The sequence below is a fragment of the Capsicum annuum genome, chromosome 8 (assembly GCF_002878395.1).
Source record: "Capsicum annuum cultivar UCD-10X-F1 chromosome 8, UCD10Xv1.1, whole genome shotgun sequence".
Lineage (NCBI taxonomy): Eukaryota > Viridiplantae > Streptophyta > Magnoliopsida > Solanales > Solanaceae > Capsicum > Capsicum annuum.
This window is the reverse complement of record NC_061118.1, coordinates 58,460,467-58,478,623: the sequence shown is the minus strand read 5'-3', so window position 1 is coordinate 58,478,623 and position 18,157 is coordinate 58,460,467. Positions and strand designations below refer to the sequence as shown.

Genomic DNA, 18,157 nt, shown 5'->3' with positions numbered 1-18,157 from the left:
TATATGTAAACTAAACCTAATCTTATAGTATTTTCAGTCATTATTATGTATGTTTGGTCAAGTTTTCCTCATTCATCTAGAATTTTAATTCTAGGATTTCCTTGTAATCTATAAATACCCTTTAGACCCTTTTTAGGATATATTCAAGTTTATGCCTTTGGGGGATACCATATACATTGGCAAACATCTTATTGTTCTTAGTTTGTTTTTGGTTTTTTCTTTAGCTTGAGACTTTGGATTTTCTCATTTCATTATTATGAGATTGATTCTTTAATTTTGTCTTTGAATTCTATGAATAATCTCATAACCATGAGCGGCAAATTTCCTTAGCTAGGGTTGTTGGAACTCTAGCGGATCAACAAAGTAGAGGAAGTGCCAAGTCATTCTAGATAAAGATTCTTGCATGTATTATGATTTTCTTTGATTTAATTATCTTCTTAATGGGTGCAAATATTAAGATCCTTCCTACATTCACTACTTTCTTCACAAAAGAGGTAGAGAGTATGAAAGAAGACCATAATAGTGATTTGGAGTTAATTGCTGAAATAAGCTTAACTGCACTATCTACTTAAGATTATTATATTTCATATAATAACTTGAGACTCAAAAGGTAATAGTTAAACTAGGATCTATGAAGGGGTTAGTAACGGGATACACTGAGACTCAACATGTGAAGGGTGAAACCTATCAATGAGTCCACAAGACAGTTGATAGTACATAACTTATTAGATTCTATAGGCAAGGTATTGGAATAGTTCAATAGTAAGATTAGCCTTACACTGGGATATTCTCGAAGAAGAATAAAAAAACCCTAACAACTTCAACAACTCCAATCAATCAATCTACAACCTATATTCTCCTACAACTATGCCAAAATTTTGATGTCATGCAAACTACAACTCCAATTGAAAGATAAATGGTCACTGTCAAATTATAATAACCCAACTAGGTTAGGATTTATCCCACAGGGAATAATGCAAATTTTTTGCTTAAACTTGTTGAATTCACCAAGCAGTACAAAAGGTAAATGGGGGGAATTTGCTGAAATAGTAAAAAGTAATAAGACTTGGATGCTTTTAGTTGTAAAAAATCTAAGACGAACACTAGGGTTGTGTTCCCCCTGGCCTCTAACTCTATAGATTTATCGTGCACTGTCGATCTATTCCAATACCTTGCATACAGAATCCGATAAGTTATATACCACAACTATTTTGTGGACTCATTGATACATTTCACTCTTTATCTTTTGAGTCTCATGGTGTCACTTTACTAACCCTTACCTTGGATCCCAATTTAACTATTACCATTTTAGTCTCATGTTGTTAGATGAAACTTAACCATCTTAAGTAAATGGTGAAAGTAAGCTTATTTTGTCAATTAACTCCAAATCACTATTGGGATTATCTTTTCCTAATATGTACTCCTTTTTTGAAGTAAGTACTGAAATATTAGGTGGGTTCCTAATGTGTGCACCCATTAAGAAGACAATCAAATTGAATAAAACAATAATACAAAAAAGAACTTTATCTAGAATGACTTAGCACTTTATATAATTTGTTAATCGACCAGGGTTCCTACAACCCTAGATAAGGCAATTAGCGACTCATAGTTACAAGATAATTCATGGAATTCGTAGACAATATTACAAAATAAATCTCACAATAATGAAAGAAAAAATCCAAAGACTTAAATTGAAGAACAAACCAAAAACAAACCAAGAATAATAAGATCCCAAGATCACAAGTAAATCTTAGAATCAAAAGTTGATTATGAATGATGCAATTTAGCCCCAAAGGGCCTATCATTGGAAAACTCTATAAAAAAGGGTTTAAAAAGTATAATAGATTACAAGGAAACCCTGGAATTGAAATCCTATATGAATGAGGAAAACTTGACTAAACGTACATAATAATGGCTAAAAAATCATAGGAGTAAGTTTAGGTTACAAAGAAACCAAAAGAAATAACTTTGAAACTATCTGAGAAATTTGTGTCGGTGGCTATCTACAGACCCATCTATGGTCGTAGGTGGCACCTACAACCATAAGTGGTGGGGGGCCATAGGTGGTGGCCAGAAATTTGTTCTCTGGAAAACAATTTCTGATATATGCGAACCCACCTACACCTAGTAGGCGGTACCTCTGGGGTGTATGTGCCTCAATAAGTGGTTAATTTTTGGCATTTCATTATGTTTTCATACGGTTAGCTTCCAACACCTAGTTTCCTACAAAATCACTCCAAAAGTACATCAAATCCAACAAAATAGCCTTAAGTACACACATATTCTTTAAGTTTGAGCATTGTAAGTACTATGAATCCATAGAACATTAATACACTCAACTTAGAACATTGTATGTCCTTAGGTAACAAATATAACAAAACACTAGGATGATGCTTAACCAAGAGAAACCTAAGATACCTAATGCAGTCAATTATCAATTTTAGCTCAAAACACATTATACTCTCCAGGTTCAATACTTTTAAACCAACTAGGCGCATCTATGAAGAACAATAATATGACATAGAGGAATCAAACTATGGCATTACATAAACAACAAATAACCATGAATATGTACAAGTTGCACCACCCAAATAAGTAAGAAGCTAGAAACATAACCCATGCACCCTCACAACAACGAAGTCTCAATCACTCATATGAAATCATGCATGTCAATGCAGAGAAGTATCAAGAGACACTCACATTCATGAGATAAGTTCCATAAATGTGCATTGAATACCATAGTCTTACCCTTATTTTCTCTACGTTAGTTTTTAAACAGTCAAGTTAGGATCACTATATGGCTTTATTTGGCTTGTACTGTAGGCATGAAGGGCTAGTATGGTACATCTAGACATTCATAGTGACTAAGACTCCCTAGAACTACACTTACTTTGGGGTCCACTTATCAGCCGAATTCTTTTTATTCCACCCTTATTTCTCCCTTTTTGATTCTTTTATTGCACATTTAGGTTGGGTGTGATTTCTTTTATTCTTTTTTTTCTTTATCTTTCTTTTTCAAATTTTTCTACCATGCTCAACCCTGCTTTCTTTTCTCTTTTGTTACCCTTATTCATACCCACTTTATATTAGGCACCTCTATGATAGCCACCCTCAAGTTATAAGATTTTCTTGAGTTGAGGTGCCCAATGTCCAAGAAGGACCAGGGCCAAAATAGGTTCATTGTAACATAAGTGGAAAAGCTACACCTCTATACAAGGATAAAATAGTCAAAGCAAAATATAGTAATCCAATAAGGTTGAGGTTTAATCCCAACGAAATACATGGAATTACGTATCTCATTTGTAGGAATCAATGGATAGTACTGAAAATAAATAGGGGTTTATAGTAGTAATCTCAAACAAGTAAAATAACTCAACTTTAGTTATAATCACTGATGAGTGGTGAACTTACGACTCATTTACATCAAAAATTCTTGCACACTACTATGATTTGAAGGTATGAATGAGAAAAGATTATTAGTTGAATGCACTAATTTCCATATTTTGCAGACATACAAGCGATGAGAAAGAAAGATGTGGATTTTAGTTGAAAAGGAACCAAAAGGATAAAAAAAGTGCAAGCGACATACAGGATCAGTTGCCGCAATTAAGGTCTAAGGGCCATGATCACAACTAGTCTAATTTGGTTAGCAACCACGATCACGAGGGTATGATGGTATTCACAATAGCCGCAATTGCGAACAAACAGCCATGATCACGACTAGGCAAATTTATGCCGAAGGGCAATTCTATCATTTTACCCAGCCGACCCCAAATCCCTTATAATGCTAAAACTTTTTCCATTTGGTATTCCGCACATTGAAAAATTGAATTTTGGATAATTTCTAACCCTACTAATTGGGGAAACTTTTGTATTTCAATTTTACAATTTGGGTTTGGTGAAATTAAAGTGTAAATTTAAGAATCCTCGTACTATCCATTACCATGGATGATTTGAATGAAGCTTATGGCATATCTCTTCCTCTTTACTTCACGAGTAGCTAAATTTTCTTATTTGGGGATTTTGTTGAACTAAGGTGCAATTATGTGTGGGCTGTGATGTATTTGTGTATATTCTAGTTTGTTGATGATGATTTTCACTATTGCTTGTTTGAATTAGTTGGAGTTTATGGGTGCAAACCCTAAATGCCCAAAATGGATTTGTAGGTGAAAACTACAAGTTATTTAAAGCCTATGTCATCCTTGAAAGAGGTGTGTGGGTGAACCTTTAGAACCTATATCATCCTTGCAAGAGGGATATGGGTGACAAAGCAATCGTGGATAATAATGGATGTAGTTTGCTATTTTTTTTCTATCTTATAAAAAGGGTGAGTAGAGAGTAAGATATATCTTGGGCATCATCATAGAAATAGGAATGCCCAACTGAGGTATTAATTAGGTTTAATTGCCATACTCATGATGTGCCCAAAAGGGTCAATAAGTCATATTCATGAGGTTTTGTTGACGAACTAGCCTCAAAGACCTTTCACCAGCCTACCACAATGCTAATGACTAGAATTTGCACCAAATCATCATGCAACCACACATAGCTTGCCCTTAGGTAGACATAATCCCAAGATCCTTCTCATATTGAATTTTCAATCACAGTTGTTGCCTATTGAATGTTAGCTTGAATAGACTTTGATAAAATCACATTCTAAACCACCCTCTATTTTAAATCATGTCTTTTACTTTATTTATATTATGGCTATCTTTTTAGTAACTTTAATAACCATAAGATTAGAAGGCTAATTCCACTCCTCGGGGATTTGACCTCAACATAAGTTGAGCTTTATTAACAACAATCGTCCTCAACTAAATTCAATGGTATAGGTTAGCGTGATCAAAATGGCACCATTGTCGAGAAGTGAAATTCAGTTTTCACTTGTGTGGTGTTGATAGTTACTTTGGGTATACAGGTAGTAGTGTGTATTTATTTGGGTTGTTGTTTTTGTTTATTGTTAGGTGATCTCAATAATATACATGGAGCCATGAGTGACAATGCAAGTCATGACAGGTCTTTCAATAGTCCTCTTAATGATGAGGAGAACCTCAATGAAGTTGAGCATATAAGTGTCATCCGTATCCCACCTACTCATGAGAGTGGGTATTCCACGGTACGAGCATCATGGTGCATAAGCTACAAATGAAGGGAATTTTTAGGGACAAGCCCATGAGGATCCCAATTTTCATTTGGAGAATTTCATAGGAGTGTGTGCACCCTTTGATATTTTGCACATATCCCAAGAGTTCATCCGGTTGTGCCTCTTTCTATTTTCTCTAATCAGAAAGACAATATTGTGGCTTCGATCTCTTCTAGTTGGATCAATTACTTCATGGGATGAACTCACTGTTTCCTTTATTGATCAGTACTTCTCACCATCCAATATGCTATAATTACGTGATGAAATCATTCACTTTTAGCAACTGAATAGAGAATCATTATACGAGGTATGGGAAAGATTCAGTGCAAAAATCATGTAATATCCCAACCATGAGGTATTAAATAAGATGTTTCTCTAAATTTTTTACTGGGCTCTACATCAACTCAACAAAATTATGGTAGGCAATGCTACGGGAGGTTCTCATGTGAAATTAACTTACCATGAAGCTACAAACATTCTTGAGGAAGTTACCTAGAAAAATTGGGGTGGTACACCCATGAGGCTGAGGTACCAAAAGGATCTCCTACTACCTCTTTTGTTGACAAAGAGCAAAGGAAAAAAGCTAAAGAAAGAGAGAAAAACATGGGAAAAATAATGACACAACTAGAGCTTCTAACCAAGCATATGATGGGTGCACCCACAAAAATAGTAAATGTCATGGTATCCAAGTCCTGTGATGATGAAGGGGCCAAGAGGCTTGATGAGAGATTAGGTATTTGGCCAACTATTTGAGGAGAAGGGGTTCCCATTTAGCCTATCAAAGGCAAAGTGGGAACAAAGGTTGGATGAATCGTGATCGTGACCATTATTAGAGGGATAAAGACCAAGAGTATGATCATTATGTGCTACCTCATGATCGGAAAAAAACAAATACGCAAATCCTGTTGACCCTGACAAATAAAAAACTTAAGATGTCTTAGCAAGAATCTTGATAAAAGTAAAGGGAATAGATAAGATGGTTTGTGAATTGAAAGGATAATTTTTGCAAATCAACCAAATGGTTGTGTCCCACTCCACTTCAATTAAGTAATTGTAAATGGAAATTGTCCAAATCTCATCTCAACTAAATTCTAAACCAAAGTGGGGCCTTCCTAGTGATACTTTTGTGAACCCAAAAAATGATGCTCATGTTTTAGCAATAGTCACTAGGATTGGCAAGATCCTTGGTGAACATTTGAGAGAAGTTGGGGGATAAAGTGTGGGTGAGAAAGAGCCCAATATTGAGCCTATGAGTGTTAAGGAAAAGTTTATGGTTGAGTCAAAAGAAGATATTCCGAAATCTCAAGAAGAAGGTTATGAAAAAGAATTGGTGGAACTTGATGAAGAGGTGGTCGAAATTGATGAGCCGCGAAGTGATACATTGCCCACTATGCTAATCCCTCCTTCATTTCCACAAATGTTTAAGAGAAAAGAGGAGAATGAAAATCTTGAGAAATTCATGGCTAAGCTTAGCAACCTCTCTATTAATATCTCGTTCTCTATTAATATCTCTTTAGTTGAGGCTATCCAAGAGATTCTGGGGTATTCTAAACTTATGAAAAAATTAATGTCAAAAAATAAGTTTGTTAAGGGGGACATCATCAAAATTTCCTATGTGTAAGTGTTATTATGCATAGTATGGTAGTAGAAAAGAAGAAAGATCTCGGGGACTTTACAATTCTATGCACCATCAAGACACATAAGTTTTAAAAAGCTTTATGTGACCTTGGTGCAAGTATTAATATCATGACCTTTTCAATATACTTGAGGCTTGGCTTGAGAACCCCTACTCTAACATCGATGAGGATTTTGATGGTAGACAGATCTATCAAGGGACCGGTTGGGGTTTTATTTGATGTGTTTGTGAAGGTAGACGATTCATCCTTCTGGTGGATTTTGTGGTGCTATATTGTGACATTGACCAAAAGGTGCCTATTGTCCTTGGTCGACCTTTCCTTTTCACTATAAGAACTATAGTTTATTTGGAGTTGGGTGAAATAAAGTTTATGATCCATAATGGTGAAGTTTCCTTTCGGATATGCAAAATAGAGAAATACCCCATGGATTTTCTAGTGGTGTCGGTTATAGATATCGCGGATGAGGAAGTGAATGATGGTTCCCTTGAGGATCCATCTTGAAGAAGATGAAGGACGTCGTGCCATGATAATAACTAAGGCGCTATGTGGGAGGCAACCCATAAATGCCATGAAAGTAGCTCGAATCCTTTGCTTTTAATTTAGTAGTGTAGATTTTAATTTTGTAATTGATTAATCCATCCATTTGTGGCACTTTGGAGTGTTTAGAACGGGATTAAAATAGGATAAAGTGTATCAAAATGGGATAATGAGATTAACAAGGCAAAATGAAGGTGCAGAAGTTCACTCTATTATCGGAATTGCAGGCCCCAGGCCTCTGCAATTGCGGTCGTTGCTTGTCCACAATTGTGGAACTTGGACCGCCATCACAGTCAAATCAGTTTAAATGACCATCCTATTTCCCATTTTCTCACACTCCCTCTCTGAATTCTCTCTCAAAGTGTACTTATTTTTGTTCATCGTTTGGGCATCCATAAGCATTGTAGCATCCATCTTCCATCATTATTTTGGTGTTGCTTTAAATTCTCACTTTATTTGCTTGTATAGGCCATAGAATGCATGACATAGGGTTGGCCTAAAATTGTTCTTTTTATTGATAAATTGTGGTTTGTTTATACTTGTGTGGTGGTTCAATGTTGTGAATGGTGTGCGCACATATGGGGAAATCTTAAGTATCCAAATTATATTTGAAATTGAGAAAAATGTAACATGCAAACCAAGTGCTCGTTCAAATTCCATATCAAATCCATAACAAGTTGTTTTTATATTCTTAGGGCATGATCGAGTGCTTAGGAACCTTGTTCAATATTCTTAGTGATAAATTTCTATTTTGGTACATGATCTGGCCCTGAAATTGGAATTTTGAACTATTAAAAAATCTGGCCCGGTCTGGCCTCAGGTACCTTGATCACGCTCAATGTCCTGCGATCTCCATATTTGTGGCTAAATTTCAGCCTTGGCCAAAAATTAAGTACCCCCAATTCATGTCCAAAACCCACCAAGTATCCATCCCATGGGCTTTATTGGACAACATAGTATAATTTGTGCATAAAAATGTTGATGATGAATGTTGTTGTGTTATTTTCATGTTTTTCATGTTTGCATCATGGGATACTACGATCAAGTTTATTTCATGGCCCCTGAGTGCCACAATCTTTACTATGGTGATCTTCTAAGAACAAAGTTGCTTTCGAAGAGGGGAATATGCTTGGACAAGGAATCAAAAAGCTTTTGGAATTTCATGATAGAGTTGTGTCCATTGGATGAATGTGTTTTGCCCTGGATCCTTGCCGGGAAAATAAGCAGTAGGTACGGGAATTCTATGCTAATATTAGCGTGGTATATTTCTCAAACCCAATCATCAAGATTTGAGAAAAGATGGTAAACTTTGGAGATAAAGAGATAAATGACACCTATGGTTTCTCGAATGCAAACATAGATCAATTTGAGGCCAAATAGTGTGAATCGAGGAGTTGGTTGACAGAGAAGCTATGTTCAGGCAAGGAGGTCCTTTGGGTGGCTACCAAGAGGTATATATCGATAAATGACTTCACTACTGAGGTTCGAATTTGGTTGACCATCATTTGTAGCCAGGTTTTCCCTTGTAGCCATATGACAATGGTTCCAAATTTGCAGGCTCACATGGTTACTTGCATACTAGATGACATTTCTTTGAATGTTGGTCGACTTGTGGTCTCTGATATGAAGTTCTTCAAGAACCACAATGGTACGCATCTTTTATTCCCTCTTTGATTACTAAGTTATGCAGGCAAGCCAGGATTGTGGATTACCCTAGAGACACTTGGGTGCGCCCTGTCATCACCATCTATCCTCTCAAAATTTAGGGTGAGGGTACACCATGCAAAATCAAGAAGAGGAAGATCAACTTAGGTAGGTCAACATATTAGGAGCCAGAGTCTTATAGGACATCCACAGCCAGGCCTTTTAAAGAGATTGGTGTTGATTTAAGGGCCATTAGGAAGCTTATGCTAGGATTACCTCAGGGGATGGGAGAGACCTCCACCACCTCATTTATATATGTCCCAATTTGATTATGATTGGAGGACCAAAAAACTCAGGGAGCCACCATTGTTAGGATTTAGAGCTTCAATACTCACATGAGAAGATGAAGAAAGGGAAAAAGAAAAGGGACAAGTTCTTTAGCAAGTTGTGGAAGGGGGTTAAGGGCCTATGAAAGTTCCTAAAACCCTGAGACAGATTACCTTATTCCTGAGTGGAGAACGATGATAAGGCCTCATCTGAGTGGTCCTGTTCTGATGATGTTGGAGATGATGCTAGAGATAATACTGTGTCCAAGGGTGAGAGAAGTTGTTGCTGTCGTTTTAAGGAGCACATTTATCTCTCTTTATGCTTTATTATTTATGCTTTCAGGACACTGCAAGATTTTTAGTTGGGGGTGTCTGTCTCTGTATTCATTTCATTTGGCCTATATTTTTGAGATATTTCTAGATGTTCTGATGTTATTTTGGATGATTTTTTCTGGTTGTAATAGTTAGGCAGTTTGATGGTGCCCACATTTTCATGGATTAGTTGTTTGTTCTATTTTTAAATTTTTTCTTTATCTTTATTTTGTGTATGATGACCTTAGATGAGCCTTTTTCTATGATAGATTGAGTGATGAAATTCTTAAGTGAAAATCATCGTGATTGGATTTTGAGCCAAATGCAAGGAAAATTTAACTACCTGTTGTATTTTGGATTTGGGATTAAACTTATACCTATGGTGAAGTCTGAGTGTGACTATAGATTGAGAGTCACATGAGATAGACACATTATGTAAGTGGCTGAGCATAGAAGAGAGAGTGAGTTAAGATGGCTAGGTGGATAGCCAGTTATATTTCACTTTTTGGTGATGAGATCCCATGGATCGTTGGTCATGGTATGGTTAAGAAGGGTAAGTTAACTTTTGTTACCATGTTTTGGTGGTGGCTCATTCGATATCGACTATTCCCCACAATTCAGATAATATGTTGACTTATGAGGGAGAAACCTTGGTTTCTAGTTTGACGGACAGATATTCAATTGATTTTGCGTCTATCCCCCGACAAGAGATCTATGGAAGGGCATGTGGAGAGATAATGAATTTTCCATTACCCTACCTAATTTAGAGGTTATGTGACAAGGCTGGTGTACTTGAGATACCGGGAGTAGATAAGAGGGTATGGGTGACAACCACTGCGCAGACAAAGAGTATGAAGGATCTGGCACGTCTGAACCTTCCCAAGAGCTCTGCTAAGCCTGATATAGTACCTCGAGTCCAAACTAAGGGTCCATCAGTTTCTATAGAGCCTAGTGATGCACACAAAGTCAATGTGGGAGTTAGTGTTAATATTGAGATAGGGGAGAAAAGAGAGACCCCAAATATCAGTATTCAAGGCGAGGGGACACCATCCACTTCTTCATCAGCCCCGACTTTGACCTTAAATCTAGTTGGTATATTTTTAGAACCTACTTTCCTATCCACTATAGCTCCTACTATAGGTATGATTACTATATCCTCAGAGTTCTTACAGAGCTTAGTGTAAAGTCATAAGGCCAGTGATGCTTTATTGTAGATTTTAGAGATCAAGATAGCTACTCTATACGAGCAGATACATTTAGGGGTTTCAACTAGATTTTATAGGGCATAGGATAGATGGGAAGCCGCACATAAAGATGTCCTATTTGAGCTATATGTTAATTTATAGGCACATCTTGATGAGTTTGAGAGATAAGTTACAACTCAATTTACAGAGACGAGGTGCTAGATCTAGACCAGAGAGAAAGGTGGTGGATATATTGTGAGCAAAGGTATGCTCTCTCATAGAGAGACATATGGAAGCCACTTATTTAGTCATACCCCCGATGGTCAAGATATCACCTTCGTGTGCACCCATACATTTTGATTTCTTTGTAGAGGATAATGAGGAAGCCCCGGTAGTTGGGGATAGGAAAGGTCACATGGGAGAGTTACAAGATCCTAATATGCCATATGACAAGTTTGTTAAAAATGCCAGATATAATTTGATAGATTTTGCAGTCATTGATACGTCGAGACGTGCAATGCGATAATAACGGGTGCATCTTTTAGTAGTGCACTACCACCATCACCGCCTCCACCAACTGATATACCCTTATATAGGGATGGTTATGACATGGACAATTAGTGCGTCCCAGGTATGTTCTCACTTTGCTTTATTTTGTATTATTTTGTGCATTAACGATAATGCATATTTTTTAGTTTGGGGTAGGGTATACCATAGCCATTGCAGGATTTTGATGTCATGCTTCCTTTTTTGTCAGCCACGGTATAGTTGTAGAATAGGCATGTCTAGGTTAATTTATGTCTATTATGTTTTGTTTTGTATGGTATTTTTGTGAAATTAAGAAATTTTTAAGTAGTTAGGGCAGTAGTCATGTTTTGATTAATTTTGATAGCCCTCTAAAAATTGTGTTTTAGAACTATGTGAATGTATATATGTATGGACATTGTGGATCTTGTTATGGCATTAGGATTAAGGTTATGTTAATCACTTGCTAACAATTTCATGAATTGGGTAAGTAGTAGTTTGTAATATTGCCTCTGTGCCATGTTTGTGTGAGATGCTACTGAGTCCCCCATTTGTGTGTTGGATTCATAACTTGCCTAGTCAGCCTTGCCTAGGTTGAAGGATTATCGGTTAGGAAAGGATCATAGGCCATCTTTTATTTTAGTCCACTTGTATCCTAAATGACCTTCCCAATGTGAAATAGGATCCCTTGATCCCTATTTTGAGCCTTATAGCCTGTTTTTCATCTTTCACCATTCACCTTCCCTTTTGTGTTACAATTAGCTATTTTGGCCCTAGTCCCCCTTAGATATTATGCACCTCAACTTAGGTAAATCGCCTAAGTTGAGGGTGGATATAATAGGGGTGTGTGATGTAAAATATATATTTTGAAGGGTATAGTAAGAGAAAAAGTTAGTAGAGCTCGGTGTGGTAATAGAAGAAAAAAAAAGAAAAAGAAAAAGGAAAAAAGAAAAAAAATTATGACAAAGTGAAAAAGAAATAATGAAAGACCATACCCAACTTTTATGTGCATTAAATAAAAAGGGAGAAAGCCATTTGATATGTCCATATGTACTATACCAACCCCCAAGCCAACATTACAAGCCGAGAAAATTCCTATAGTGATCCTAACTTGACTGTCTAAATGCTAAGGTAAAGAAAATAAGGGCAAGCCTATGGTATTTGATACACATTGATTGGAACTTCTCTTCTGAGTTTGAGTGTCTCTTGACTGTCCTTGCATTAACATACATTATATCATACGAGTGATTGGGACTTCTTTATTGTGAGGGCACTTGAATCAAATTGCTAGCTTCTTGCTTGGTTTGGGTAATGTAAATTATATTTATGCATGGTTTTCTGTTGCTAATGTAACGCCATACCTTTATCCCATTGTGTCGCATTGTTGTACTTTATATTCACACATAGTTGATTGTGAAAAATTTAAATAGGAAAGGGTGTTGTGATTTGATCTTAAAGTGTTGACTGACTGCCTTGAATAGCTTAGATTATCCTAATTAAGAGTCGTGTTTAGTTTGTTTTATTTTAGTGCCTAAGGACATCAAAATGTTCTAAGTTGAGGGTGTTGATATTCTATAAAAATATAGAACTTTTGATGCCTAAAACGAGAAAAATATGCAACTTTCTGAGGTTGTTTTGTTAGATATGATGCATTTTGGGTATGTTTTACAGGAAACTAGGTTTTGGATGCTATATTCATGATAAAGGTCAAAGTGGTGTTTTAGCTAATAATGTGATCAATTTTGAATGTTCGTGACAATTTTTGTATTATTTGTGACCAAAGCATGAGATGAAAGTTGAAGATTTGAAGCTTGATTGCAATTGTTGAAACTCCTGGCAATTACCTATGTCTGTATATGGACCACATGTAGCATATGTGGTATATATGTGACTAAGGTAAGTGCAGGAATTGAAGAATTAAAGATCCAGAGAGTGAAAACGCTAAAAAAGTAACTTGTTGGCACTTGCTAAGTCAACATGCGGACCACATGTATAACATGTGGACCGCATATGGGCAAAGTATGTGTCAGAAGTTCAAAATATTGAGGAAAGACCTGCAGTAATTTTTTGTCTGGGCACATGGGTTTACCACATGCGCGCAGCCTCAGGCCGCATGCACCACATGTGCCCAAGGCCAGGCCACATATGGAGACCAGATGTAGCCACCGACCCTTTTTTCTCTGATTTTGTTCAAACTTTGGTTTTAGAGTTTTCTTATGTACTATAAATACCCCTTATGTGTTTTTTAGTAGAAGTTACGCACTCTTGTTACTCACAAACATATTTTGGTTCTGAGATTTGATTTTTTTCTTGGAATTCTCTTGTATTGATTTTGGTTGATTAATTTAGTTACGGTTTTGGGTTTTTACTTTTGATTATTGTGATTTCATCTTATGCTTTAAATAATGAATGTTGTTGATTACTTCACAAGCATGAGCGGCTAAAAACCCTTAGCTAGGGTTGTGGAAACCCTGGCGAATTGACGAAGTAGGGGAAGTGCTATTGTAGTTCTGAATTGATACCCATGGATGCATTGTTTATCTTCACTTTAATAGTTATCGTAGGGCTTTCAAATATTAGGATACCACCTAGACTATTGCTACTTACTCCTAAAGAGTAGTGACTAGGAAAAGATAATGACAATAGAAATTTGGAGTTTAGCTGTTGATCCATGCTACTATATTTTATCTAATTCTGATGGTTAGATTTCATATAATAACTAGAGACTCAAAAGGTAATTGTTAACTTGGATTAAGATAAGGGTTAGTAAGGCAACGTCCTAAGATTCAAAAGGTAAATGGGTGATATCCTTCTGCTAGTCCAAAAGACTGTAAAAGGTACATAACTTATAGATTCTACATGCAAGGTATTAGGTTGGTTCAACGAAGCACGCTAAGCCTACGGAGTTGAGAATCCAGGGGAACAATATCCTAGTGTTCACCTATGACTGATTTAAACTGAAGTTTATGTTTGCCACTTGTTTGATATTGCTATTCAAAACCCTCCTTATTACTTTTCTAGTTATGCCCGTTGATTATAATAGTCGAGAGCTACGATTCCACATATTCCATTGGGACTCCACCCCAACCTTTGTTAGGTTACTATATTTGGCAGTAACCGCATCATCTTCAGGTGTAGCTAGGGAATTACCAAATTTTGGCACTGTGTCGGGGAATACGGTGTTGATTTGTGAAGTTGTTTAAGTTTTTAGGTTTTTTTTTTTTTTGCTCTTAGTTGGGTATACTCCTGTGTATTCCTAACACATGGAGTAGAGGCAATCCCTTATGCCCAGTGAATCCGAATCTTGAGAGAATCCTACAAACACCTAGTAGGATGATAGAACAAAAAAGAGTTGATATTCCTAAAGAGGTTTGTGATGATATGCCTCCCTCTCCTCCCGAAGGAGTATAGGATATTGTTGATCAACAAACTGGTGATCTTTTAGCTCAAGCTAAAAATGAGAAGAGGGCAATGGAAGAATCACAACAGGCAGCCAGGGAGGTATAGTTATCTAAGCAAAGACAAGAAGCAGACCACGAAGAATCACTCAATAGAAATCAAAATAGAGCTGGAGGTGCCTGTGTTCAAGTTATCCTGACATATCAGTATGTGCAGCCATAGATAGATGATGAAGAACATTTGGTATATGCTTATCCGGTAGAGATTGGAGCCATTATCTCTCCTATTTTACCCCAGTCATCAAGTTTGACATAATGAGCACCATGATCCAGCTCTTAAATCTGAAGGGTGTGTTTGCAGGTTTGCTTGCAGATGATGCAAATATACACCTTGCAAATTTTATCGGGATCTATAGTTATTTTACCATTCTAGGGGTGAATCAGGAAGCACTTAGACTGAGGTTGTTCCCCTTCTCACTTGTAGGAGAAGCATATTTATGGCTAGGGAACTACCAAGAGGATCTATCACTACATGGAATAAGTTAAATAGACAATTCTTGAACTAGTTCTTTCCTCCATCCAGAATGTTGTACCTTAAGGATGAGATCCATAAATTCAAGAAGCTACAGTCAGAATCTATGTATGAGGCATAGTTTAGGTTCAAGAAGAAGATGAGTATGGTGCCCAACCATGGGATGTCAAGGATGAGCTTCTTGGATATATTCTACAGAGCATTGACCATCAGCTCCAGAGCTATGGCAGACACCATATCCGGAGGAGATTTTATGAGACTTTGCTGGGAGACAGCTTTGGAGATGCTAGATCAGATCTCGCTTACTAACCGAGGGTGGAAAACTTGGGAGGTTGAGAGAGTATCTAGAACATATACTACTGGTGCCTCCTATAACCAAAAAGTAGATGATGATTTAGTAGCACAAGAGATTGAAATGCTAAGAGCTGATCTAGGGTTAGTAGCAAAGTAGTTTGCAGCAACAAGTTCCATGAAAGTAAGTGAAGTAGGAGAATAGGGGTCGGCTTCCAAAGCTTATGACTAAGAATTAGAGGAGGAAACAAATTATTTGGATCGTCAGTTGGCGAGTTTTTGAGCCCAAGGTCAAAATAACCAAGGGTGGAACTACCATGATAGATACAAATACCGTAGTAGGTAGCGAGAAGGTTAGATTTCATCTAATAACTAGAGACACAAAAGGTACTATCTAACAGGAGTAAGATAAGGGTAAGTAAGGCGACACCTTGAGACTTAAAAGGTAATGGGTGAAATCCTTTTGCTCACCCAAAAGACTGTAGAAGGTACATAACTTATCAATTCTATATGCAAGGTATCAGGTTAGTTCAAAAAAGCATGATAAGCCTACAGAGTTAAGAAGCCAGCGGGAAAATAATCCTAGTATTCACTTATGATTGATTTTAACCGAAGTTGATATTCGCCACTTGTTCGATATTACTATTCAAAAACCCCATTTACTTTTCCAGTTCTTCCCATCGATTATAGTAGATAAGAGCATTGGGTTACTATATTTGATAGTGACCACATCATCTTTAAAGTGGAGGTGTGTCTTAGGTGTTACCATAAGGTGAAAGGTATAACATGAAAAATAGGTTATAAAGCTCAAAAATTGGGATCAAGGGATACTGGTTCACACATAGAAGGTCATTTAGGCTAAAAGTGGGCTAATATAAAAAACAACCTGTGATCCTTTCCTAACCGACTATACTACAACCTAGGCAAGACTAATTAGGAATGTTCTGGATTCAACACACGAATGGAACTAAGTGGTATATCACACACACATGGCACGTGGTCACATCACAAGCTACTACCTATTTAGTTCATACAATTTTTAGAAATGATTATCATGTCCCTAATCCTAATGCCATAACAAACTCCACAATGGTCACATAAATATACATATCACACAGTTGTAACAGAATAATTTTTCACAAAAATCATCAAAAATATGTCAACTGCCCTAGATAATCATTTTTATTTTAGTTAAATAAAAAACATCACAAAACAAAACAATACGCCTAAACATGCCAGCTTTAATAGAAATGGGAATCCAGGGAAAAGAGGCACGACAACAAAAACACCAAGAGAACATCAAGACCTACAAGCTACCCCACCCTCAACTTAAAATCATGCATTATCCCCAATGCTTTGGGCCTCCACCAAACAAAAGAGTTAGAAATATACCTGTGGCACCATAGGTTCGTAGATCTGACGTCAATCATAATAACAAGTACAAACAACAAATACCTTAGGTTGCCTTACCAGCGGTGCCTATTTTACTATCGCAGCACGACGGGGCTTAGTTGGTGCCTCAAACTTCTCTAACAAGCCTATAGGTACCTAGATTACTCAGACTTTATTAAGGTAGACCAAGAGTTGACCTCTAGTTTTCTCTTTCCACTTTGAACTTATGAATTACGCCCCTATTTGTTTTTTTATTTTCCATTATGATCAAGGTGCGGTGGTATAAAAACAAATGACCCAAGTAATAGATGAGGCGTGTTGTTTGGGTTTCAAGAATATAGACATATGTTTCCTTTCTCTTGTACTTTTCTTTGGGTTTGGATGGCTCGATTAAGGTCTAACTATCCAAACACCATATGGGAAAATGCTTTGAATGAGGTCCAATATGCCCCAACTCAGGAATTATATTTTTATTTATTTCCCCATATAATTCTAGTATGCTCTCCTTAAAAGTGATACTATCCATAAGAGCATGAGCAATTGTTGACTCCTTTAATTTCAGCTCATCTTGTTGGCTTTTCAAAGAAATTTCTATTTTACACAACCCATAACTAAGTTATTGGGCATTATATGCATCAATTATTGAATTGAACTTTACTTATAAGTGGTGAATATCCAATCCAAACCTATCAACCTTTTGAATAAGCTCATGATTGTTGTTTGCAAGGTGTGTCAATGTTTCCATCAAGTTCTCCTTGTGTTCACACACTATATCTACCGTACTCCTATAATACTGCACCATATCAAAAGGATGAGGATCGATAATAATGAAGTCTTCATCACTCCATACTTCCTTTGGCCAAGGTGTCATATCAAAAAGAGTAGGCATACACTATCGTATGCCCAAAGAATAATAAAAAAAATGACAACTTCCACAACTCTAATCAGTCAATCTATAAACCAAATTTAGCGACCACCGCGCCAAAAGTTTTATGTCGCCCAAACTATACCTCCAATTGAAGGATAAAATGGTCATTATCAAAATATAATAAACCAACTAGGTTGGCATAGATCCCACAAGGAATAATTCAGAAATATTGCTTGAACTTATTGAAATCACCAGGCACTACGAAAAGTAAATGAGGGAAATTTGTTGAAATAGTAAAAAGTAACAAGAATTTGACACTTTTATTTGTAAAAAATCTAAGATGAACACTAGGTTTGTGTTCTCCCTAG

At 36.7% G+C, this 18,157-nt stretch overlaps 1 pseudogene; it reads left to right on the top strand.

Annotated features, from left to right (window-relative positions):
- The first annotated feature begins 6,392 nt into the window (after positions 1-6,392).
- Positions 6,393-18,157, top strand: part of LOC107879149 — a 34,061-nt pseudogene continuing 22,296 nt past the window's right edge.